The sequence below is a fragment of the Eurosta solidaginis genome, chromosome 4 (assembly GCF_040869045.1).
Source record: "Eurosta solidaginis isolate ZX-2024a chromosome 4, ASM4086904v1, whole genome shotgun sequence".
Classification (NCBI taxonomy): domain Eukaryota; kingdom Metazoa; phylum Arthropoda; class Insecta; order Diptera; family Tephritidae; genus Eurosta; species Eurosta solidaginis.
In genome coordinates this window covers 90,464,490-90,489,418 of record NC_090322.1, presented here as the reverse complement: position 1 = coordinate 90,489,418, position 24,929 = coordinate 90,464,490, and the positions used below count along the sequence as shown (strand labels likewise).

Here is a 24,929-nt window from a genome sequence, read left to right as displayed (position 1 = left end):
AAAGAGATTGGCTCCCTTGGACTACAGTTTTCTTAAAGCTGAGGTTTTGACAGTGCTTTACGGGATATAAATATAGGACCCGAGTGATTGAGAAGGACCTTTAGTCTATATGCCTATTTGCACGGCATTGGGAAAAGATTGAAATTGCTTTGCATGGTTAAATTCTCTCTTATTTGAGCAGATTTGTATTCAAAGTCAATTTTCTGTGCTATCAAAAAAGCTAAAACTACCCATAGAGGTTGGGCGATTGTAATTTGTAAAGTACCATGTCGGTTCGCTAGATGTTACAGCGGCAATGCTTTTACAATTTGCAAACCAACAAACCATAATAGATACAGTATTTGACCATATACCGCTAAGAAGAATATATGAAGGAACTTAAGAGCATATTTTTTCATTGAATTGCCTTTTCTTCAATTGTTTAATCACCAATTGAGGACGTTCAAGTGTAGGTTAGTACTTTTCATGCAACCTTTTATGTGGCACATTGGCAACACTTGTTTGAAAAGATGACAATTTTCGGAACAGGGATGTTGAAATATTTATCATTTTTTTTTATTATTAAATTTTTAGGAAAAGTTCAATAAAATACTTTTCCAGTTAAATGCTTTGTGCTTTATTACCATTTAATTAACGAATAAACTGGTCATCACGGACAATAATTAAGTTTTGTGTTGATGTTTTGAAGTGGCTTTAATTAAATGCAACCATATGATATTTGAGAGGATTTGTGCATGTACGACATTTTTCATAGTTGATTGGTACTAGAAAAGTGTGTGCACAGTCAGCAAAGGCTGCATTCATTTGAGTGCTTATTCTGTGTTGAAAAATGTTTGTGTTTCATTCAATTACTTCATTCTTTCTTCGAAATGAGTTCAGGAATGCATTCTTCTCTTCCACTACTGAATGAAGAATTGGTTGACTTTTAAGCCACATTCCTCAACAAGGAATGTATGAAGAGCAAGCATTCTTAAATCAATGATTTAAAATTTCACATGATTGCACACTTTTGTAGCTCTGCTCAATGGGTAGAATTGAACATTTTCCAAAGTGAAATAATCATTTACTGCGTAACGAATATCACGATGGGTGTATAAAAACAGAGTATTCAAAGAATTATATTTTCCAAATTGCAAGGAAAATGGGAAAGACAAAAGAAAATATACACAAAATAAATGCTACGAAGGCTGATGCATAATAAAGGCGGAAACTATTCCATAGAATTGCCACTATAAGTTAATGCAATTGTTATTGAAAAGATAAAAAAATTCAGCTATACCAATTAATACTTATAAAAGTTAGTGATCAGCTACAACTTAAAACCACAAGCTTTACATACGAATATATTTGGTGAAAGTAGAATTGTCATAAATCTTAGGTATATTTACACTTATAAACATACATGGTATATTTCTCTATTTTCCTCTACGACTACAAATAAATCAGCAATATTGCAGCATTAAATATAGCCAATCGTAAGCAATTATCGCACCCTGCTTGTCTTAACAACCGCGCGCCACCACCACCAACTGCGCCTACCAAAACAGCGCGTCACCATCATTGATAGCGCAAGACCGCGCGCTAACACCATCAACAGCACAACAACACCGCGCACTACAACAATCACAACTTACATAAGATCAACATCAAGAAGGAAAACGTAAGTAGAACAGTGCGCGATACGGGTAACCAAACTCCAAACCCCAGTAAACGCTCACCATCCCCCAAAATTAAGCTGTAATAACTTACACCCGAAGTCGCTTTGTCGGGCGAAATATTGTTAGGGACTTATTTCTGCTGAGGTATGCCCAGTCCGTCCAGGGTTCCTATGTTTGGTGGGAGAACCTATTCCGCTTGAAATAAATAAGCAAAGGAGTTTCGAAAACGTTATAAGATTTATTCAAAAAAATCGATGTCCTTAATGGCTACTCCTACTCTCTGTCCCTGTCTAGATAAGAGTAGCTGAGGTAGAACCCCTCTGCTAAGCTTCCCGTCAGTTGGATTAGAAACCTCCTACTGAATATAAAACTAATCATGAAATGAAGTAGAAACCTTCAGGTCGTGTTCTGGCCAGTGCTAGAAGCCCACTGACTCATATGCCTATCTCCTAGCTTCTGATTTTACAAGCTAATTTTCCGCCCTTATATACGATTTTGTACGCCGGCGGACGGTTATTTCCCAAAAACAATTCATCTGCAATAATTCCTCCGTTATAAAATTATGTCGGACTGTGCGCAGGCAGTCAGTAATTTTACAATAACAATTATAACAATTAAAAATGTAGAAATTCAAAACCGAATACTAGTCTAACGCTACTTTCGCTGGATTCTATTAGTATATACATACGCTTTCCCTTCTTCCATTATCATGCATATGACTTGTACATCTGTATATATATATATATATGCATACTTTCGATCATGTATAATAATCCGTTATCCCGGCATTTCGTATCCCAATTTTCGGGAGCCCTAATATACATAGCGAACAATGTACCTAATCTCGTACATACATTTGTTGTATGCCTGCCGTGTTTTCCAATCTTCGCTTTACCTATTGAATTCAATCATTTGTGTTTATGCGTATGTTCGCTGTCACTTGTTTCTGGTGGTGCATTGGCCTCGCTTGATGCTTTCGACTTCTGCTTACGGCGTGCGTTGGTGTGTCGTATGGTCGTGTGTAAGTATGTATAGAAAAGTTCCAAATAGTAGCGGCGCTTATTTTGGCGACTTTTGCTGCTGATCTCCGTTTATCCAAATTATTATGTATGTTGTATTTGTAGTTGAGTGCACTGGATGCGCAAAGGGTTGGTTGACCGGCGCAATTTTATGTTTTTGTGCGTTTCCACTTCCCTTCCAAATGTTTTAGTGTATGTTAGGGTGACCTATATTTGAAATTTATTTGGGCGAAAATGTAAATATTTTGGTTGCGTGCAAAAGTGCGCAAGTCTGGTTTGTCCTTCAATTTAGTAAATAATAATTCAATATACAACCGCATATATGTATTTTGACGTGTAATTCATAAAGATATAGTTCATGTCATAAAAATGTATAAATGTTAAATTCAGAGTTAAATTGAATTATTGTATAAGATGTATGTGAAAAAATGAAAAAATAGGTATATGTTGTGAGGGTACAAAACCCTCGGTTTTGGGGTCCTCACACTCCCCCCTCACCTACCGCAGCGAAGCTTACGGTCACCATGCCGGCGCGCGTGATCCGTTCGCGGAAGTAGTGTTCGCCCACACTGCCTTCGTCGTCGCTTTCGTCATGGTTGTCGTTGCTGTTGCTGTTTGCTGTTGATGCTACCACTGGCCTCGCTGGGCATCAGGCTCAATATGTCGATGTTGTTGTCGTTGAGGCTGCCGTTGACCTCGCTGGCCATACGGTTTAGTATTTCACTGTCGTCGTTGTGTTCGTTGCTGGCGTTTCGCTGTCCTTCCCGTCGGTGGTGTGTGTGATGCCAGTCTATACTGTAAATGAAAAACTGGTGGATTTTCCTTAGGTCTCTGAACATTCCGGGCCAGTAATATCGTGTCGTCGCTCGTGCAATAGATTTTTGAACGCCCATGTGTCCTGCGCTTAGTGTGTCATGAATTTCCGCCAGCACTCTGCGTCTCTGTGGGGTCGGTACACATAGCTTCCACGGTACTGTGTCTTCACCATCAACTTGACTCTCTATTCTCCTGTATAGCTTTCCGTCCTCGATCACATAGTCTGGGAATTTCTCCGGAGCCTTCCTTACCTCTGTAATCTTCGCTTTTAGCCACTCGCACTCGTCTTTGCCTTGCTCTACTGTCAACGTAGTTAGTTGCTCGTCCACCGGCTGTCTCGAAAGTGCATCTGCTACCACGTTTAGCTTTCCTTTCCGGTACTGTGCGTCGAGTGAGTTAAGTCGGCGACTCGCATAAGCAATCACTCGTTCTTCGCTGTCTGATCTTTAGGTGAGCACTGCTCCGAGGCCAAAATCGCTTGCATCCGTCTGTAGGCAAAACTTCTTCGAAAAATCTGGGCAAGCTAGTACAGGTGCTTGGGTGAGTGCGGCTTTTAATGCTTCGAATGCCGACTGCTGCTCTTCCGACCACTTCCACTTCCTTCCTTTCTTTAGCATTGACGTCAACGGGTGTGCAACTTGTGAAAAGTCTGAGACGAATCTCCTGTACCACGATACCACTCCTATGAATCTTCGTAGTTCGGGTAAATTGTTTGGCGGTGTCAACTCTTTGATGGCTTCTATCTTGTCCGAGTCCGTGTGAATGCCTTCCTCGCTAACGACATGACCTAGATACTTTAAACTTTTCTTAAAAAACTCACATTTTTCCGAGTTTATCTTAAGGTTTGCTCTTCGTAGCCGTTGAAATACTTCCGTCAGGTGTCTTATGTGTTCTTCCAATGTTTTGCTCGTAATGATGATGTCATCTAGATATGCGAATGCGTAAGGTTCCAAATCTGGTCCTATAACGTGATCGAGAGCTCTCTGGAAAGTTGCTGGGGCTGAGTGCAGACCGAACGGCATTACTTTCCACTGATATAGTCCACGTCCGGGTACAGTGAATGCGGTGTATTGTTTGCTGTTTTCTTCCATGGGGATTTGCCAATATCCGTTTTTTAAATCGAGGCTGCTGATAAACCGAGCACTTCTCAATCTGTCCAGGATGTGTTGGATACGGGGTAACGAGTATGCATCTTGTACTCACCTTGCGTTTAGTTGGCGGTAATCTACGCATAGTCTCCACTTACCATTTTTCTTCCTTCAATGCAACCTTTCTCGATAAGCTCATCGATTTCCTTATTAATAATCTCTTGCATCTTGGGATTCTTCGAGTAATACCTTTGTTTTATGGGACGGTCGTCTCTCATCACTATCTTGTGCGTGGCCACGTTGGATACACCTGACATCTCCTGGAACATCTGTAATTCTTTGTTGAGAAATCTACTCACCGACTCGCCTGTGTTCGCAACTTTTAGGCTGTTATCTTTGTGACTACTTCCATTTCAACTTTCGACCATTGTTGTACAAGTGACCGCATCCTCCTCCTGATTGTCTGTGTTCAAGGTTAGCGTTTGTTCTCCGCATCTCATCTCCATGTTTACCTTGCCAGGTAATCCGTTCCAAGCACCACTTCGTCGACTAGTCCTGGTAGGATTAGCATTTCATTTTGCAGCACTTGGGTATTCATTCCCACTTCTACATCTACCGCTTCTATGATCGTCTTCGGTTTGCCATCTCCCAGTATCACTCGTGTTTCTATCGCCTTGAATATACCTGTGTTCAGCCTTCTTGCCACTGTTGCACTTACAAAGCTTCGCGTCGCCCCTGTATCAATTGCTGCTACCACCTCCTCGCCATTCACCGTAATATTTGCCAAGATCCGGCCCTTTGTATGTCTTAACGTGTTTAGTTTTCCCGAGGTTGCGTTTGGGGAGACCTCACTCCTCGGTGCCAATGAGGTCTCTGGCCGTTTCCCTGCGCCCGTCTACAACAGTTTCGTGTGAGTGTGCCTACCTTTCCGCATGTCCAGCAGAATTCAATGCGAGCGCTACGGCAACCGTATGCGACATGGCCGCCTCCTCCTCATCGGTGCCGGGTCTGACTTCTGGGGTGGTTGTTCCTCTGTCTGCTGTTCCCGCTCCTCCGCCTGTATATATTGGTAACGTTCTTCTGGGCGCCTTGGTACAAATGGTCTTGCCGTAGGTCGCATCGGATATCTGTCAGGGGTAATATTTTCATAATCTTCTACCAAACTTACCAATTCTTCCAGGCTGCTGACCTCGCCTCTTTTAACATACAGCTGGATTTCTCTGCGGGAGTTCTTGTATATGCGGTTTAGCTTTTGGTCTTCGGTGTAGGCGGTATGTCGCATCAGCCCTTGTAGTGCTGCTGATCTCCGTTTATCCAAATTATTATGTATGTTGTATTTGTAGTTGAGTGCACTGGATGCGCAAAGGGTTGGTTGACCGGCGCAATTTTATGTTTTTGTGCGTTTCCACTTCCCTTCCAAATGTTTTGGTGTATGTTAGGGTGACCTATATTTGAAATTTATTTGGGCGAAAATGTAAATATTTTGCTTGCGTGCAAAAGTGCGCAAGTCTGGTTTGTCCTTCAATTTAGTAAATAATAATTCAATATACAACCGCATATATGTATTTGGACGTGTAATTCATAAAGATATAGTTTATGTCATACAAATGTATAAATGTTAAATTCAGAGTTAAATTGAATTATTGTATAACATGTATGTAAAAAAATGAAAAAATAGGTATATGTTGTGAGGGTACATAATCCTCGGTTTTGGGGTCCTCACAATATATGCCACACGCTGTGACCATAAAGGCCATTTGTTTTCCTCTTTTCTTTCCCCAGGATCACCCAAATAACACAGAAGGCGTCACAATTTTGGCCACGGCGCTTCCATCGTAACACCGGTCACCAGCAGCAGCATTACCGGTTCAACCACATCACCAGCCTTAACAACCAGACCAACAACAATTACCGGCAACAACAACGTACCGGTTACAACAGCCCACTGGCTACAACAACTACCAACAACAACATCACCAGGAACTGCGCCGGCAGAGGCCCACAGTACGGCCTCTTGCTGGCTAAGTAAGTACTAGCCTACCGGGTGAGTCATGCCAAAGTAGGTAGTTGCATAACCAGTTCATTTTGACACAACTAAATATACATTTTTTTAAAATTAAGATAACCCAAAAAGAAAATTGAGGGTTAGACAACAAAAATTGTATAAGTTGTACCTAAACCTTAAAGAAGAATTTTTGTAATCAAGGAGTTGATTTTCTTTGGTAGGAATATGTTTACCTGTATATAAAAATAGTACATTAATGTGAAGTTAACGCACATAGGCGCGCGTTGTTTCTTTTAGGGCACTGCTCTAGCTCTACTGGAGCTCAGTTCCAGTTGATTCACTTATTTAAATACATTTATTTTGCATTTTGCTACCTAGTAGTGGTAGATCAAATTGGATTTTTTTTTTTTTTTTTGTAATCAAATTGGATATGTCGAACTGAGTATAGAAAATAAAAACGAGCCTTAGTGTCCTAAGTGAAACGACGTACGTATATTTGAATAGTATGTTACATTACGTAATACACATGCGCATTGCTAACTCAATTTGAATGAATAGAAAATTTTTTAAATATTGCTGTTCGGATACAGAATGAATTGTAAGTAAAAAGAAAGCCAAAACAAACCCATTTAAACTATCTGGAGAAGAAACCACAATTAGGTTATAGTAATATAGAATTAATGAGGCAATAAATATGTGCCCATATATATGACACGCGTATTAAGGTATCAGCGCCCTTTATTACAGAACATGAATGTGTAAGCAATTATTAATCAGATCTAGGTTTGATTCTTAATTTTTGTTAGTAGTGACGTAACGATCCAATGAATTTTCTCCCAACTCCGTTCAGTTACTAAATATTCTAAATATGTAGCAACACTATACATTATAAGTATTGTAGGGTGTATTCACCATTATATTTTTAGTACTATTATTCATAGGGTCACCCTGTGTAAGCATTCCAAGTAAACAAAGATTTTTGCAACCACTTCATGCAAGCTTAAATCGTAACATAAAGAAACGCTATACATTCCAATAGAATTGACAAGAGTATAAAAGCTCGTTCTTCACAGTAAATGTTTTACTTTGTGATGAACTGTGACTCGGGAGGTTAATTACCTACGTAAAAACCCTGACATTTTGAAATAAACATTCAAACACAATTTTCTCTACTTCTTTTTCCATCGTGAGAGAAATTTGGTATAACTCTGATTGTGTTAATACTACACAATCGAAGAAACCAAACATAACCTTTATTATAAATATAATTTTTTTTTTTGATTTCGTAAAATTTCGAAACAATTGAACGCGCTCACGATGCAAAGTTGGCAGTACTTAACATTCATGTATGCGTCTGAAGAGAGAGCGATGGTATGACAAAATATACTACATTTACGTGCACTTAATATTTAACAAGATTTAATAGAACGAAAATTGATCCAACTCAAAATAAGTTAAGGTTTTTTTTGCAACTAATAATAAGATAGGTTAAAATAAGAGGAGCGTAGAGATAAGAATAGATTAAAACCAAATTGGAACACGTAATAGGAAGAATTTTCAAATTTATAATAATAAAAAAAATAATAATAATATATGGGAAAGGAAATTTTTCTAAGGACATAAGGGAAATACGTAAAAATGGAAGTAATATTAAACTAAACATCATTACAATTAAACTCAATAAAATTAAAATTAAATCAAAATAAAATTACATTAAAATAAATAAATTCAACTAATAAATAACCAAAAGAAGTAAACACAATAAATGAATAAGATAAACAAATTAACTAAATAAGTACAATAAGGGAATAAAATAAGTAAATACAACGAACAAATAACACGAACCCAATAACAAAATAAAAGGCCACTTATAAATAAATACAATTGCTAACCGACTTATCAATTGCTAACATTACATTTACATAATTCATATGAGGCTTCCTGGTTGTATAAGCTTCACTCGAACAAATGGACAACAAAGATTTTTTTTATTATTACAGGTTTAGAGAAATAGGCGTAGTTTCTCTTTCTTATTCGTAAAGAATATATAATCTTGTTTCCATAACCTTAACTTTTACAAAGTGTACATACAGCGTTGATATATATATATAGGTTTTCTACAACATCATGAAATTTTGCTAAATAAGTAAGCCCAACCAAAAGTAACATAAAAATATTTAATTTAGGCGTAAATCCAGTTAGTTAAATAAGTTTTTTTTGCCTTGGAAATGTGCAACCGATTTCAGTTTTGAATATCCTAAATTAAATGAGACTTTGTCAATACTAATTAATAATGATTTGTCAATAAAAATATTGTAGTAATGGGAATGCTGGAGTTCTCTTTCATTTAGAAGGCACTTAGGGTATTAAAGGTAAGGGGGCCACCGAAAAATTAGGTCCACGATGGCCATGGACTTGAGGGTGGGTTATGCACCGGGCGTCGCAACAATACCCGTGGCGCCCCCTATGTTTATCCGGCCCTTTTCTTCCCTTTTCAGCTTTTTTTATGTCTTTGATTTTCAGCCATAGTAACCGGTCAATTCCGGTTCGATTAGTTTTGTTTTCTTTCGCGGTCTGATTTTTTTTTTTGTCAAATTTTGAATTGAATTTAACGGTCTGTCCATGGCATCCGGTTCGACTGGATGTCGTTTTCTTTTGAATTTTGAGCGTTTTGAGTCGGCTCTGCGCTTTTGGCAGTTTTTTTTAAAGGCATGATATGATCTTTTGTTCTTTTTATGGCGCAGGTGTTTTTTTTTTAATTTTGAGCGTTTTGAGTCGGCTCTGCGCTTTTGACAGTTTTTTTAAAGGCATGATATGACCTTTTGTTCTGTTTATGGCGCAGGACAGCAAGGTTGGCAAGAACCCAGCCCAGCCGACTGACTAGCCACAGTGTCTTACAATATCATGCTGACTGCCTTCGTTGTTGCTCCATTAAAGATGCGTTACCATAACAAATTTCACCTTGTAGGTGAGGTCGTGGCTCTTAAGGAATAGGTCAGTAAGTTTTGTGTTTAATCGCCTTACATTTTGATAGCACAAGGTAGTGCTAAAATCACAAACTAGTTTTTTGAAGCTGGAGCACAACTTTGAGGAATTCGTAAAGTTTTCCGAGGTTGTTCCCGAACAAATTCCCGAATGAGTGCGCCACTCGGCCAAAAAGATTTATCTAAAATCGTTAAAAAATGTTCCCAAGAGACATCAATTTTAAAAGATGATATACTTCTTTCTTCTCTAAATTTGAATTATATAATGAATATTTAGCTCACTGGGCTTCAACCGAGACCATTGTTTACTATATAGTTTGGCAGCTTAATTCGAGGTTATGTTGCGAATAGAGTGGAAGGCACTCGCAGGCCGTGAAAATAGGCACTCGAATGGAGTGGAACGAAGAACAGTAGGAAGACCAGAGTTGCATTGGATCAATCATTGAATCAATATTAAAGATAAATTTAGGAAAAGTAATTAAATACTTGAGTATAAGCAAACATTTTCTTTCAATTACTGCAATTAAGGTGTCCTAGATGATATATATTCCAAAACTATAACATTTTATGTCTGTTTAAAAATTTAACTTCAATTTCCCCAAGATTTCCGTAATATGGCCATTAGTGATGTTTGGGTGTGTGTGCGCAATTTTGAACGATCAGCTGTTAGTTGCGCTACTTGGTAAAGTTAACAATGACCGAGACGTTATGTACTGCTTCACGTCCTCGACTGAAGTATCGCTAGAGAAACGCGATATAAATATCGATCTTATCTTATCGGCCTTATTGTAAAATATAAAACGCTGCGTGAGTTTCTACCTCGGTATTGACAGATGTCGGCTCACATTTAGTCAAATCATCATTATAAATATGCCAATTACCGTTTAATCGTCGGCAATGCGCGAAGTAGTGGCCTGTTTCATATGATGCAACTCCAGATAGTCTGAAAATAAATAAATTGATAATGAATTTTAGCCATAAGACCGGATTTACACCGGGCAAGTTTTGTTGCCGAAACCCAGCAACTATATTGTGAATATAGCACAGGGATGTAGTGGAATGAAGAAAAACAGAAAATCAGAAAAGCGAATTTTCAAGAATTTCAACTCTGATTTCTGTTTTCCTTCATTCCACTCCCTATTCAATATTCACAATCATAGTTTCGGCAACAAAACTTGCGCTGTGTAAATTCGGTCTAAAACTACACCTAAAATCTGAATATTGCCAAGAATCATAAAGTTACCGATAACGTATATTAATTGTGGACCCATCGTCATTTTCAAACTTCAAATCTAAATAAACCGCCCTACAAGACAGGTACCTGTTCCCTAATCGATTACTTAATCGTCACCAATAACTTGTTCACCAATTATCATCTTAATGACTTTTACATTGCTGTCGTGAAAAAGGTAACGCATGCGCTCTCTCAAAATAGTGTACGTGTGACTCGCTTTCTACTCGCTCTTACCTATTGTGTTTTCGACATTCCTTCTCGCTCGATGGTATTTGCATTTTTAAGTTACTTCATCAGTTATGTTTTCGTTATCGCTAACCAAAACATAAGCAACAACAACAACACGGGTAACTGGCCTATCGGTTACCCGTATCGGTTACCTTCTGTCAAATCGCTTTTTCTATGAATGAAACGTGTCCTTTATGTTCAGATAATATTTAATTATAAATTATTCATATATACAATGTTTTTTTACAATTTAAATTATTGCCTTATTACTCTAGCGAACTTTACATATGTGAATTTTTATATTTATAAACTATATAAATACATTAACGTCTATTCATAGTCGTGCCCTTTCCGAAACCTTGTTTTGAAGTTCTTATTTTTCCTGCGCTGGTAGTGTTGCTCATCAGTTTGCAGTCATATTAGTTTGGTAGGTATAGTAACATCAGACGTAGGGAAATTAGGAAACATGTCAGGAGTATCACCAGAATCCACAGAAGCATGGTGATTCATTTCGTCACCTCCGTTTTCTTCCATATCCGGATTCATTCCATACTAGTCATTATAAATAGCTTGTAGATGCCACATAGGTGTAACCATACCCTCAAGATATTTCCGTTCAAATCTTGTGGTGTACAATGCGCAAACTTTTCATAAACATGTACACGTAAACTTGTATTTGTTCTAAATTATTCACCAAAAGATGTATTAAGTGTTTGCGTAAACACCATTGTGATTACAATATGGACAAACATTCAATTCTAAACTTTTCGTTGTTACATCAATTGTTTCAGCGTGTTGTACACGTAAATGAAAATTCGTACTTGAATGTATTTTCGTCTTCCAATCGCATTATTTACATTTTAAATAATGACTATTAGGCATATGAGAAATCTCATGGTCCAATAATTTGTTGAAGCTTGGTGTAGCTGCTTGAATATCACAAAATTTACATTTTGCACCACGTTCGTTATATTTAAATTGTAAATGTTCTGGTTTCTCTACACGATGCATAAAGTTTAGATGCTTTTTCCAACAATGTGCTGAATTTAATTGAAATACATACATTGGGCATTGTCTCATGATAAATTTTCCATAAATATACTGAGCCTCTTTATGTAGGCTCTTTTCTTAACATCTAATTCTGGTCGTACCGGATATGACAGTTTTGCTTCAGGTTATAATCCACACTCATACTATTTTCAGATTCTGTTAATACCATCATCTACATTTTTCGTGGTCTGTTTGAGTTTTTAAATTTGCTAATGGTTCGCCTTTAGCAGTATTAGAATCAGAATGGCCTTGGCCATCTTCACCGTGTTGCAAAGTAGGCGACATATGTTGGTGTTGATGTTTGCGCATATTGCGGATATGTTGGTGGTTCACTAGTCATTAATTGTTTAGAAGTTTCAACTTGTTGCGATTGTTGTTGTTGTTGCTGGCTGATGATGTGGTGTTAACGTTTGTTGTACAATTTATTCGGGTGATTGCACATATTGTTGGTGTTGTTATGGTGCTGGAAAACCTTCCGATATTGATTAATGTAATCCCCACGTAATGAACTACTCCTGTGACCGCGTCCGCGGTAACTATTACTTCTGAAGGCGCTTAAGTTACAGGCATAGCTGACATCGCTTATATAACAGGTTGACTCTATAGTAAAAACCAAAACAAAATATTAGAATCAGTGTTTATGAATAACATATTTAAAATGAGCTCTTACAACAACGTGATCGGTGGCTACATCCCGTGAAAGTAGTGTGGTGTTCCTCCTGGCATAAACGTAGGTACTGGATGTGCTCAACCGTGCAGTTTTCTTCTAATTTGAGCAAATGTATGTTCTTACAGCCACAGCTGGAATATTTGGGATATTTCTATCCTCACATCGTCAAAATCAAATTACCTAGAATGAAAAAGAAACTCATATCAGTAAGAATAGATTAAAAGTTTTTAATATAAGCCGAAAAGTGTTCCATAAATAGGGCTCCACACATAGCTCTTTTCCAAAGGCACAAGAGAAATTTCAGATAACTAGAATCAGGACCTGGTAAAGTAACTTCAAAGGCGATTTAGTCGCCACTACTTCGTATGCGCATTTCTCTACGCTCCCTTTCGGCATGCATCATCAATTTCGTCATTACTATAAAGGCGATCTTGCTCACAGCAATCCATTCTATCTATTTGTCCGCAAAATTCGTGGAACTAAATTCCTAATGGAAGGTTCCTCTCCAAAAACTCTGTTTACAGACAGTCTTTCGCCGTGAAAACGATGGCAGTGAAATATTACATGTTCTGCGCTTTCCAATTCGGACGGACAGCTTGGACAGAAAGGATCCTCCTTTATCCCACTCTTATGTAGATATTCCTTCAAGCCACCGTGCCCGCTCAATATCTGTGTGAGATGGTAATTTAGTTTGCCGTGTTTTCGCTCGTACCATTCCGCTATATTCCGGACTAGCATGAAGGTTCAGCGCTCTTTTCTCGAATCTTCCCGCCGTTCTTGCCACCTAACTATTGTTCGTGACCTTGCGCTTTTCTTAGCATCTTCAGATGGTCGGCTGAATCCAACGCCATACAGATCGGCCATTTCACCTGAGAGTAGATCTACTGCGATTTTCCTGGATAAAACATGGATCGCGTCGTCGGAGCAGCACATGCTATTCGTATAGCAGTAATGCGGTAGGCTGCTAGTATATCTTTTTGGTGGACCATTTTAGATCTGTGCCATACTGGTGCTGCATATAATATTATAGAGCTGGTTACGTTGGATAATCGCTGACGGGTAGCTTCGCTTGGGCCGCCGATGTTGGGCATTATTCGCGTTAGGGTTCCACTAACTCTAGAAACTTTGTCCCCCACCGCCCTGAAGTGCTCCCTAAAAGTTAGTTTTGAGTCAATGATTACTCCTAGATATTTCAAGGAGGGCTTTGAATTTATTTGAAAATCTCCTATGGTTAGGACCAACTCATCCACAGTCCGGTTTGAGCTTATCAGAACCACTTCTGTCTTATTGCTAGCCATCTCCAGCCCCGTGTTCGTCAACAATTCCGTTATTCTTCCCATGGCGTCATTACATAATGCTTGGAGCAGATCAAGTTTCTTGGCCACTGCTACTACGACAATATCATCTGCGTAGCCGACAATTTCCGTGCCTCCGGGAAGGTCGATTTGTAGCACCCCGCCATACACCGCATTGCAAAGAGTTGGACCAAGAACAGATCCCTATCTAATATATCTATCTATCAAATTATTCGGAGCAGGTACGGAACTTGTCTTGGGACACCCAAAGTGCACCCACGCTTCTCATGGCTCCAGCGGGTTAGCGGCTTCCTAGAACTTAAGCCACTTGCTGCTTCTAGATCTGACATCTGTCAGCTGGAGTCTTAGCCAACTCGCACTTCCTACATCTGCTATCACTGACCAAGCCTAATTTAAAGGCATGTGACGCCAGAAGGCAGTGTCCAGTAAGAATACCCGTCATGAGCCTAGTCTACAGTTTAATGATAATAAAAATATAAGAATCAGTGTTTATGAATAACATATTTTAATTAATCTCTTACAACAACCTGATCGGTGGCTACATCGCCATGTAGGTAGTGTGGTGTTCCACCTTGTATAAACGTAGGTACTGTATGTGCTCAACCGTGCAAATTGACATTAGCAGTAACATTATTTACATAAACATAGCTTGGTATTTGTGCAGGACTCAATATAGCATACATTTGTCCAGTTCGGTGTGCACCAGCCACTGGTACAAACACTTTTGAATGCATAGCTTTCATATAGGATGGATGTCCAGCAGTGCTCCGGTTGTGCCAATATGTAGTGGGCTGCTCCTTCCCTTGGTACGGCTGTATAGGTATAGGCGGGTGCAATGTATTACTAGGCTCAAGATCGGAAGGTACATAGATGGCTCGAAGACGCCAGAGGGGATTGGAGCCAGAGTTTTCGGATCCAGAACCAAAATATCAGTAACTCTAAAAGCACATCCGAGCATTTTCGAGCGGAAGTATTCGCCATAAGTTAGTGCGCTAAGCTGAACCTTCAGCGCTGATACCCCATTGAAACAATTGCCATACTCAGTCAGACAGTCAGGTTCCACTAAAGGCACTTGCGGCGTTCGAAATAAAGTCAGCACTTGTCCTTCAGTGCGTAGAAAAGCTGAATCAATTAGGACCACACAACGTAGTACTGTTGGCCTGTGTCCTAGGCCACAGGGGAGTGGAGGGCAATGAGCAGGCGGACTCCATGTTTAATTTGTTGCGTCTCTCCCACAAATTGTCAACCCCCAGCAGATCCTTGCAGCGGGTCTGCGCCATACTCTCCTCTTCCGGGAAGGTATCGACCCCAATCCGGGTCCTTCTCCTGACCCCAGTACTGAGAAATGGGTTTGCTGCGTTTGCCGGAAAAGAATCTTTTTAGGACGGTCATATATATAAGGGCCTGAAATATTTCAATGAACTTCCTAATCACATAAAAAGTAGTAATAACTTCAATACTTTTAAAAAAAGTTTATTGGAGCATTGTGTAACCCTTCCAATAAGATAGTTTTTTTTCTTTTATTTTTTTACATGATATACCGATACTGGAGCGCGAAAAGGGAATGGTAATAATGGTAGCAGCAAAATACAATGCATCCGGCCCTAAGGAAAAGAAAATCGGTCGCCACCTGTAACTCCAGACAGTTCCAACAACTAATTTCGCTGGAATTCGGTATTTCCAGCTGGTATTTACTGTTGCTGATCGGAATAATTCGCATTCCGACAGCATAAATTAACAATAAAATTATATAATGTGTAACAAAAATAACGAAAATAAGGCCAAATAAAAGCTGGAGCAAGGGGGATTGGAAACGCGTCCTTTTCAACCTCCCATTATTTGTTGAGCTGTGCTAATCGGAATCTTCATGCATTCCGACAGCGTCTTTACTAAACAAAGTTGAGGGTTGATTGGATACACTTATTTTCAATTTCCAACATCCAAAGACATGTTTAGCTGCATTGATCGGAGACTAATACATTCCGAAAGCTTAAAATACACATATAATTGAAAAATATAAGTTCCAAATTTTGTTGCCTTAAGCTGGGAGCACTGGAGGATTGGAAACGCGTCCTTTCCAACCTTACTATAATGAGTGGCTCCCAGACTCGTCCCTCTGTCACGCTAGTAAATATGCTGATCGGAATCACATGGCATTCCAACAGCATATTCAATAGAAATAAGTGATTATAACAATGAATTGTACTTAGTAGTTTAAGTTTTGGGCCTAAACAGCCGTAATAATAAATAAATTAAATTAAAAAAATAAATACTCTTGTCAGTGTTTCACGTGCAAGGGATGGTTGCATCGGACAGGTTGCTCTGGGCTAGATTCCAAAATCCAGCGTCCTCGTTGTTTTATAAATCTTTGTGGCTCTTGTTGTTCACGGCCTCATTACATTATGAGGAAATACGGCACCTGAGAACACAGCAGTATGAAGCTAAAAAACACAAGCATGTCTTCAGTGAACTCCAACAACAGGCGTCGGACCTCTATGCCGGTGATTCCTATACTCAAAGAACAAAACTAGCAGAGGAGGAACGCACTCTCCCTAGGGAAACGAGAGTAGTCACTCTAGCTCAACTTCGAGCTGGATAACGTAACAGGTTAAACTCTTACCTATCCAGAATCAACCCCGACATACAAAACATTGTCCTGCTTGTAATGTGTCCCCTCATGTCACCAACCATCTCTTTAACTGTATTGTGGAACCAACGCCTCTAACACTCCTCTCATTATGGCCCACCCCTGTTGAAACAGAAAATTTCTTTGGGCTCCCGTTAGAGGACATTGATGACAATTTGTGATCGGTCGCACCTTCAGTTGATTATCAACAAAAGCATGACAAATTATCACTAAAAAATGCATACATGTTGCTTATATATTTAATATGGTAGCCAATTTACTTACGCTTTCTGGTGCGATGTTTCCTGGACAATCGGGCCTGACTAGACGCGATTTTTTTTGCCTTAAGAGAGCGTGCTTAACGCGAACCCTATCATGTTATGGCACAACTTTGGTGATGCAAAAAATCAAAGACATTTCTGCTTCTAATGCTTCTAGGATAGCAGCAGCAGCTCCCGGTGGCGCCACATAAATAACAGTTGCATGCCGATCAGTTGCCTTTTTTGCTCCGGCTACCTATTCAATTTTAATTCACATTACATTATCTACTATTGCAATTTTTAATCACTACAAATCAATATAAATTACCGAAGCAAATACTGGCAAACCAAGATGCGTAGTTCCACCCTTTTTTAGGGAAATACATCCAACCAGTTTGGTACCGTATTCCAAAGCATGTTGCTTGTAAAGTACCTTGTTTTTGTAGATTTCCTCTGATTTTGGCATATTCTGAGCTGAATCGCAACCCGGCGGAGATGCTATCTATTAGAATAATATAACATTTTTTTTATTATTTAAAAATGCACATACGTATGAATGAAAATCAGAAAGTAAATAATGTTGTTGTTGTAGCGATAAGGACACTCCCCGTTATCGACTTTGTTGGTCCTTTGCCAGATGCAGATCGGGTACGTTCCGGGAACCATTAAGGTACTAGCCCATATCGGGAGCGATTTAGTTGACATAAAACCTTGTAGGCCATCCCGTCGATTCTATGCAACTTAATATGGTAACGATTTAAAAGACGGTGCACCACCCAATTTTTATCAAAAATTATCAAACGTGGAATCAAAAGGCGCGCCTCGAGCTCCGTTTTTATTATTATTTGATATTTTTAAATTAGGTGGTGTACCGTTTTGTAAAACGTTACCCTTAATATTATTTTGGGCGAAGGCCGCCAACGCACAAAGATGGTCTCTGCAGCAATATTTTTAATTTCCGTCACATGTCAAAACTCAAATTAACTTAATGTTATTTTGGGCGAAGGTCGCCAACGCAAAAAGGTGTTCTCTGCAACAAAATTTTTAATTTCCGTCACATGTCACAACTATAAGCACAAGATATTTTTCGTTGTAAACAATTTATATTTTTTTTGCGTTTCAATGTTTTCCGGAATAATTAATGAACTGTCATTTCGATGACAGCATGAAACGTCGATGTGTTAGTGGAGAGCGAAAAAAGCTTTGAATGTGTGGGTGAACTGGTTACCTCCGTCTTGTAGGGCGGGAGCTCCCTTAATTTACATCGCTTTACTACCCCACCAGTCGCATCGATGCATATTGATGAATGTTGCTTATGAATTCGCACATATTCCGCGTAAGTGTGTAATTGCGTAGGAGTCATATAGAATACAAAGAACGGAGTATCACCGACCCATGAAATGGAGTTCACGTATTTTGGATCTTGATTCATATTACGTACAGCCCACACTGTATCCCTTTGATCATTGGGAGTTATCTCAAATTCTTCGTATGAAGCTTTCATTTCAGCTTGGTGAAGTACGTTCAAGCCGTATAAAAATGGTGATCCAGTATTTCCCGGTTTTAAAATATTTTTGCTTCTTTTCTCCAGCCTAAAATACTAGAACGTACAAGTTTTTGCTGATCTTCCTTCCGTTTATGACCATTTAGAGGATGCTTCACATCAGCATGCGTTGAATGACGTGTATCTCGACATTTCATAATAATAACAACAGGTCCTTCATCTGCAGGAGGATTTTTTATGATACCACGCACAGGATTACGGCAAGAGCGATCTCTACAGCGTCCATTCATAATTACATATGTATTACTGCGATGGTTGATTTTCCACACGTTTGAATACGAAAGCACATGAGACGGTGCTGTTCCCAAAAAGCAAAAGAAACGATATTCGTCTGCACGCCAGGTTCAAAGCACAATCTCGCGATCTTTGTATACAAGTGGTTTGCCTCGTTTTAATGAATTCCATTGGAAGCGAGAAATGGTTACGTGAAATTCTTCAAATTCATCATTATCAGATAAGTCATCAGGTTCATCATCTTCTTCAATATTTTCAGCACGAATATTGTATGAATCACAAGTATTATCAAAATCACCCACACTATCGGTTAAAGCATTCAATTCCACACCTTTCTCGAGCAATTTTCAAAATTTTTCTTCTGTATTGATGGCCATTTGTTCGAACAGCTGGTATGTTCCACAATCCTTCCAAATTTCCGAAATATTTTTCCATACTGGCGGGTTGTATTTTGGTAACACATCTGTCTCGAAGTATGATATATATTTAATCAAAACATTTACTGCCAAATCAACGGATACTACCTGTTGAAGACATGAGTCTCAATTAATTTAATCCCCTGTATTTATGTATAAATTGCGTGCGGACGGCAACCCTACCCTTTCATCCTTTCCTATATAAAAAATGTATAAGAGAGTCACGTAACGGTCTTTTCAAAATTGTAAGCGGTCAAAAGCCGCTCTAGTTGTTCTTCCCTTCATATAAGTTAAGTTAGTTGTCTTTAACTACCGCCGCGTCCGCATCGCAATCATCTTCATAAAAACGAAATTTCGCGTAAAGTGATTTAAACATACATATAATAAAATTTGTATTCAAGCACATGAAGTGCCAGAATATTTAAAGTGCAGTGTTATTATTTCTGGTGGAAAATTCTCTCCCTTGCGCATCGGCGCTTTCCCATAACCCCCATATAGTATCATATCATACAGCTGATATTCGCACTCAGGCAGGAACTGTCACGCGTAATATAATAAGGTTATGCCTACTTCCCGACGCAGAGATCCCTACTTCTCATCTCGTCACGAACAACACACTCCCATCAACACTCCCAGATAGAAGATACACGATCCCTACGCTCGCAGCCAGCGTCAGAATTTAAAGCTCAACCAGGCAGTCACCACATGGGAGAAATTGCAGAAGCTGCTTCACCGCGTAACGGCGCAGGCGGGCCGCCATGTTGAAGACATGAGTCTCAATTAATTTAATCCCCTGTATTTATGTATAAATTGCGTGCGGAAGGCAACCCTACCCTTTCATCTTTTTCCTATATAAAAAATGTATAAGAGAGTCACGTAACGGTCCTTTCAAAATTGTAATCGGTTAAAAGCCGCTCTAGTTGTTCTTCCCTTCATATAAGTTAAGTTAGTTGTCTTTAACTACCGCCGCGTCCGCATCGCAATCATCTACATAAAAACGAAATTTCGTGTAAAGTGATTTAAGCATGCATATAATAAAATTTGTATTCAAGCACATGAAGTGCCAGTATATTTAAAGTGCAGTGTTATTATTTATGGTGGAAAATTCTCTCCCTTGTGCATCGGCGCTTTCCCAAAACCCCCATATATAATCATATTCACTACCGATTGCTGCCATTTTGATAGTAAAATGACCAGAAAGCGCTGAAAAAGTAATAAAATTTCGTAAGCACCTTGATAATGGATATTTATTTTAGGTAATGGTCCGGGACTACGCCGGACGCTTAAAAAAATAGCTAAAATATAAAGGTGGCACCCAAAGACGCGTTTCGGCCCAAAGTTCTCGAATCCGGAGGCGGAAATATGATATTTCGGATACTTTTCGAGATATCCGCAAAAAACTGAAAAACAACCCCGGGTCCATGCGAAACCCGGGGTCGGATCCAAAGTATTTTTTCGCGGAACACCTCTCCACATAGGCGGCCTTCGCCGCGCTTTAAAAAAATAGCCCTTAGCCAGTCCAACACCGGATACGCCATCTACAGTATTTCTGCTCAGAACATTTTTATTCACAATTGAAAAAGTGCAGCCTTTTTTTGAAAATACCTCGAGAACTACTGCAGATATCGGGTCTTATGATTTGTGATCCTGGGCCGAAACGCGTCTCTGGGTACCATTCCCGGATTTTTAGCTAATTTTTTAGCATTTGCAAGTCAAACTCTAGAATTACCATTACCTTTTGGTAAATATATTAATTAGAAACAAAAGTGTTGATGTAGAGTTTTAAGGATATAAATATTTCGTTACAAAAATGTTATTATAATTTAATTATATTCGCGCCCGAAAACCTTTAAAGATACTTGTGAATGAAACAATAATCGTTTTTCGATTAACTGTCAACATATGCAAGGCCAGCGAGCAAACTCAGTAAGAATGCTGCGTGAATTGACCCATTCATGCATTGATAGTTTTGAGTCCCAACCAAACAGTAGATATTTTTTTTTAGTTTTTTTTTAATAAACAATTGAAAAACAAACAATTATTTATAGCGAACAATTAAGAACAAACGACGAACAATCGATGTAAAATAATGAAAATTTAATATAATATAATAATTAAAAGAAATATTTTGCGGGGCCAAGTTGGCCTCCCAAAAAGATAAAAATTGCAAATTAAACAATAACACAGCAATTAGATATTGGAAGAAATGTTCTTTATTGAGGAATAAACGTTAATATATATTTATAGAGTAACAATGGGTACAAAAATCAATAATTTTGCGTGAGGGGCCAACTAAACAGTATATTTTTAGTTAGTTTTTCTTTTTTAATAAACAATTGACGAACAAACAATTATTTATAGAGAACAATTAAAAACAATCGACGAACTAACGATTTAAAATAATAAATATTTGAAAAAAAATTGTGATCCTGGCTAATAGGTTATCTATCAAAAAGCTGTAACTAACTAACTAAGAAAAAGCGACGAACTATCGATGTAAAATAATGAAAATTTAAAAATCCAAAGCAATATTTTGCGGGGCCAAGTTGGCCTCCCAAAAAGATAAAAATTGCAAATTAAACAATAACACAGCAATTAAATATTGGAACAAATGTTCTTTATTGACGAACAAAAGTTAATATATATTTATAGACTAATAATGGGGGAAAATATCAATAATTTTGTAAGCGGGGGCCAAATTAAGGCTATATTTTTATTTCGTTTTTTTTAATATACAATTGACGAACAAAAAAATATATTTATATCAAACATTTAAGAATAAACGATGAACAAGCTATGTAGGTTAGGTTAGTTTGGGTGGTAGCTTCCCTGATAGAGGAAGCTCACTTGGACAACATGACGGTCCGTTGTGATACCACATATAATAAACTAAACTAACGGTGACGTAGATATAACTACTTAGAGAATCGTTGGGTAGCAACGATAAAGTTCCGAATGATCCCGATCTCAACCTTGGATAGCTCCTCGGGAGATCCAAGTGAGTCACGACCGAAATACTTTCGCCTAGTTCTGGCAAAAGCTGGGCAGTCAAGCATAAAGTGATTTGGTGATTCCACCTCATCATCCTCCATACAGCTGCAGCAGGATGGAGTTTCCAATATATTGAGACGTACCGCATGGATACCCATGGGACAGTGCCCTGTCAAAACCCCAATGACCATTGATAGGTAAGCCTTAGTGAACCCAATTATTTCAGCAGACCTCCTGCCATCCACTTTCGGCCAGAAAGATCTTGATATCCTACAAGACGTAGTGTCCGCCCAATGTTTGCTGAGCTGACTCGAGGCCCAGCTATGGAAGAGCAATCCACAGGTGGATAGCGGAATCCCGAAATCCCTACAGCCATCTTCATCCGGTTCAGTTGTACCGATTCGGGCTAAAAGATCCGCTTGACAGTTACCCGAAATATCACTATGGCCCGGGACCCAGATAATCTTAATTGTAAAATAATTCGATGCAATCGCAAGTGAGGTCAGGCACTCCCAGACCACCCTCGATCGCACTGTAGTTGAACTCAAGGCCTTTATAGCCGCTTGGCTATCAGAGTAGATGTTAAATTCCCTAACCATAGTAGCGCTGGATAGCATTTCATCCACCGCATCCTTAATCGCAGCAACTTCCGCTTGGAATACACTGCAGTGATCAGCCAACTTAAACTTGCGGCTTACATTTAGCTCTTGACAAAAGACCCCCCGCCAACCTTTCCGTCCAACTTCGACCCATCCGTGAACAAGTTAACCGGTCCCATGCCCCAGATAATTCATCCAGTGCTTTCCACCAGACCAGCACCCCATATAGCAGAATCGGTTTGACCACCATCTCATAAAGCCAGTGTACTACTCCTGGCGAGAGCCCCCATCTCTTTCCGATAGCCCCCTGCAGCAGTACAAGGCAACCGCGGCCTTCCTGGCCCTATCTTCCACATTGGGCCTCCAGGACAGCTTCTTGTCCAGAACAATTCCCAAATATTTAACCCTGTCAGTAAGTACCAACGGTACCCCTCCAACCGAAGGAGTTCTGAAGTCGGGTATCTTATATCTCCTTGTAAAATGAACCAATTCTGTTTTTCCCGGGTTGACCGCCAATCCACATGATTCAGCCCACCTAGCCACAGTATCCAGGTATCCCTGCAGAACATCGCGCAGGGTGCCCAGAAATTTGCCCCTGACTAGGATAGCGAGGTCATCTGCATAGGCAACCACCCGACAACCATTGGCTTCCAGCTCCACAAGAAGCTCGTTGACTACCACAACCCAGAGCAGAGGAGATAGGACACCCCCCTGTGGCGTGCCCCTGCACACCTTCCTCCTTATTATGGCTCCTCCCCACTCCGCTGCGACAATTCTGCCGCATAGAAGTTTGCTAATAAATTCAACCAGAGCCGCTTCGACTCCTAAACCCACCAGAGCTCTTTCCATTGCCCCCGGTAAGACATTGTTAAAAGCCCCCTCGATATCTAGAAAGGCACCCAGGGCATACTCTTTATGTTCTAGAGACCCCTCTATTTGCTTTAAAATCGAATGGAGAGCCGTTTCCGTCGATCTGCCTTTGCAGTACGCATACTGTGAAGCCGACAGTAACCCCCCAGGTATCCTTTCTCGTAGGTACAGGTCAATCAGCCGCTCAAACGTCTTAAGAAGAAACGACGAGAGACTGATTGGCCTGAAATCCTTAGGTGACACATGAGAGCTCCTGCCGGCCTTCGGAATGAAGATGACCCTAACCGTGTGCCACGACTTAGGGATATAGTTAAGCCTGAGGCAGTTAGTGTAGATGATGGCCAAACAGCGGCAGGAAATCCCTAAAGACCTTTGAAGTTGCGCAGGAATGATGCCATCCGGACCGGGTGACTTATAGGGCTTGAACGAATTTATAGCCCAGGATATTTGACTTTCCCGTAGTGGGATGGCAGGCATTTCTGTATGGCCAGCAACCGCCGACCACGCAAGCGAAGATCCCTGCACAACTGGGACATCGGGAAAATGATTGTCCAGTAAAAGTCTCAGGGACTCCTCGCTACTCATCGACCAGTCCCCACCATCATCTCTCAGATACCCGCGAGGGGCGGGATTCCTAGAGAGTATTTTTCTAAGCCTCGCGGATTCATTGCAGCCCTCTACGTTTTCGCAGAAGCTTCGCCATGAATCTCGCTTGGCTAACCTTATTTCATATTTATAAATCCCCAGACTCACCTTATAGAGCTCCCAGTCCGAGGGTAGTTTACTCCTCCTGGCTCTGTTAAAGAGCCGCCTACTGGACGCTCTTAGGTCGTCAAGGGAATCAGACCACCAGGGCGGCTTGCCCTTCCCCCTGTAAGTTTTCAGTGGGCAGGACTGTTGAAAGGCGCTATTGCTTGCCAAGGTGAAGTTTTCCACCAGACCGCCTATTTCAGATTCGGACAGGTCCGAACCAACGATAGGCGCCTCAGGCAATAGCTCTCCCAACTTCCTACAATACAAGTCCCAGTTGGTACTTTTAGGGTTCCTAAAAGATATTTTGCCGGGACGTTCTTCAATCACCGATAACTGAATATATCGGTGATCAGAGAAAGAGTGCTCGTTGAGAACCCTCTATCCAGATATCCGATCTTCCAGTTCTCTGCTAACCAGGGTGAGGTCCAGGACCTCCTCCCTTACCGCAGTAATAAAAGTCGGGTCATTCCCCCTATTACATATACAAAGTCCCTCACCTACAATAAAAGTAAATAAAGACTCACCTCTGGTGTTCGTATCCGAGCTCC

The 24,929-nt window shown here is 39.8% G+C and overlaps 1 long non-coding RNA gene across 2 annotated transcripts; it reads right to left on the bottom strand.

The window, feature by feature from the left end:
- Window positions 1-11,223: 11,223 nt before the first annotated feature.
- Window positions 11,224-18,071, bottom strand: LOC137250053 (uncharacterized). Of its 2 annotated transcripts, XR_010952711.1 has the most exons (5): window positions 17,845-18,071; window positions 17,283-17,456; window positions 16,980-17,210; window positions 12,753-12,932; window positions 11,224-12,682 (listed from the first exon to the last, which is right to left on the bottom strand). It is a non-coding gene; the product is annotated as an uncharacterized lncRNA (long non-coding RNA). The 2 variants fall into 2 exon arrangements; XR_010952710.1 differs by lacking the exon at window positions 17,845-18,071 and having other exon boundaries at window positions 17,283-17,813.
- Between the last annotated feature and the right edge of the window lie 6,858 nt (window positions 18,072-24,929).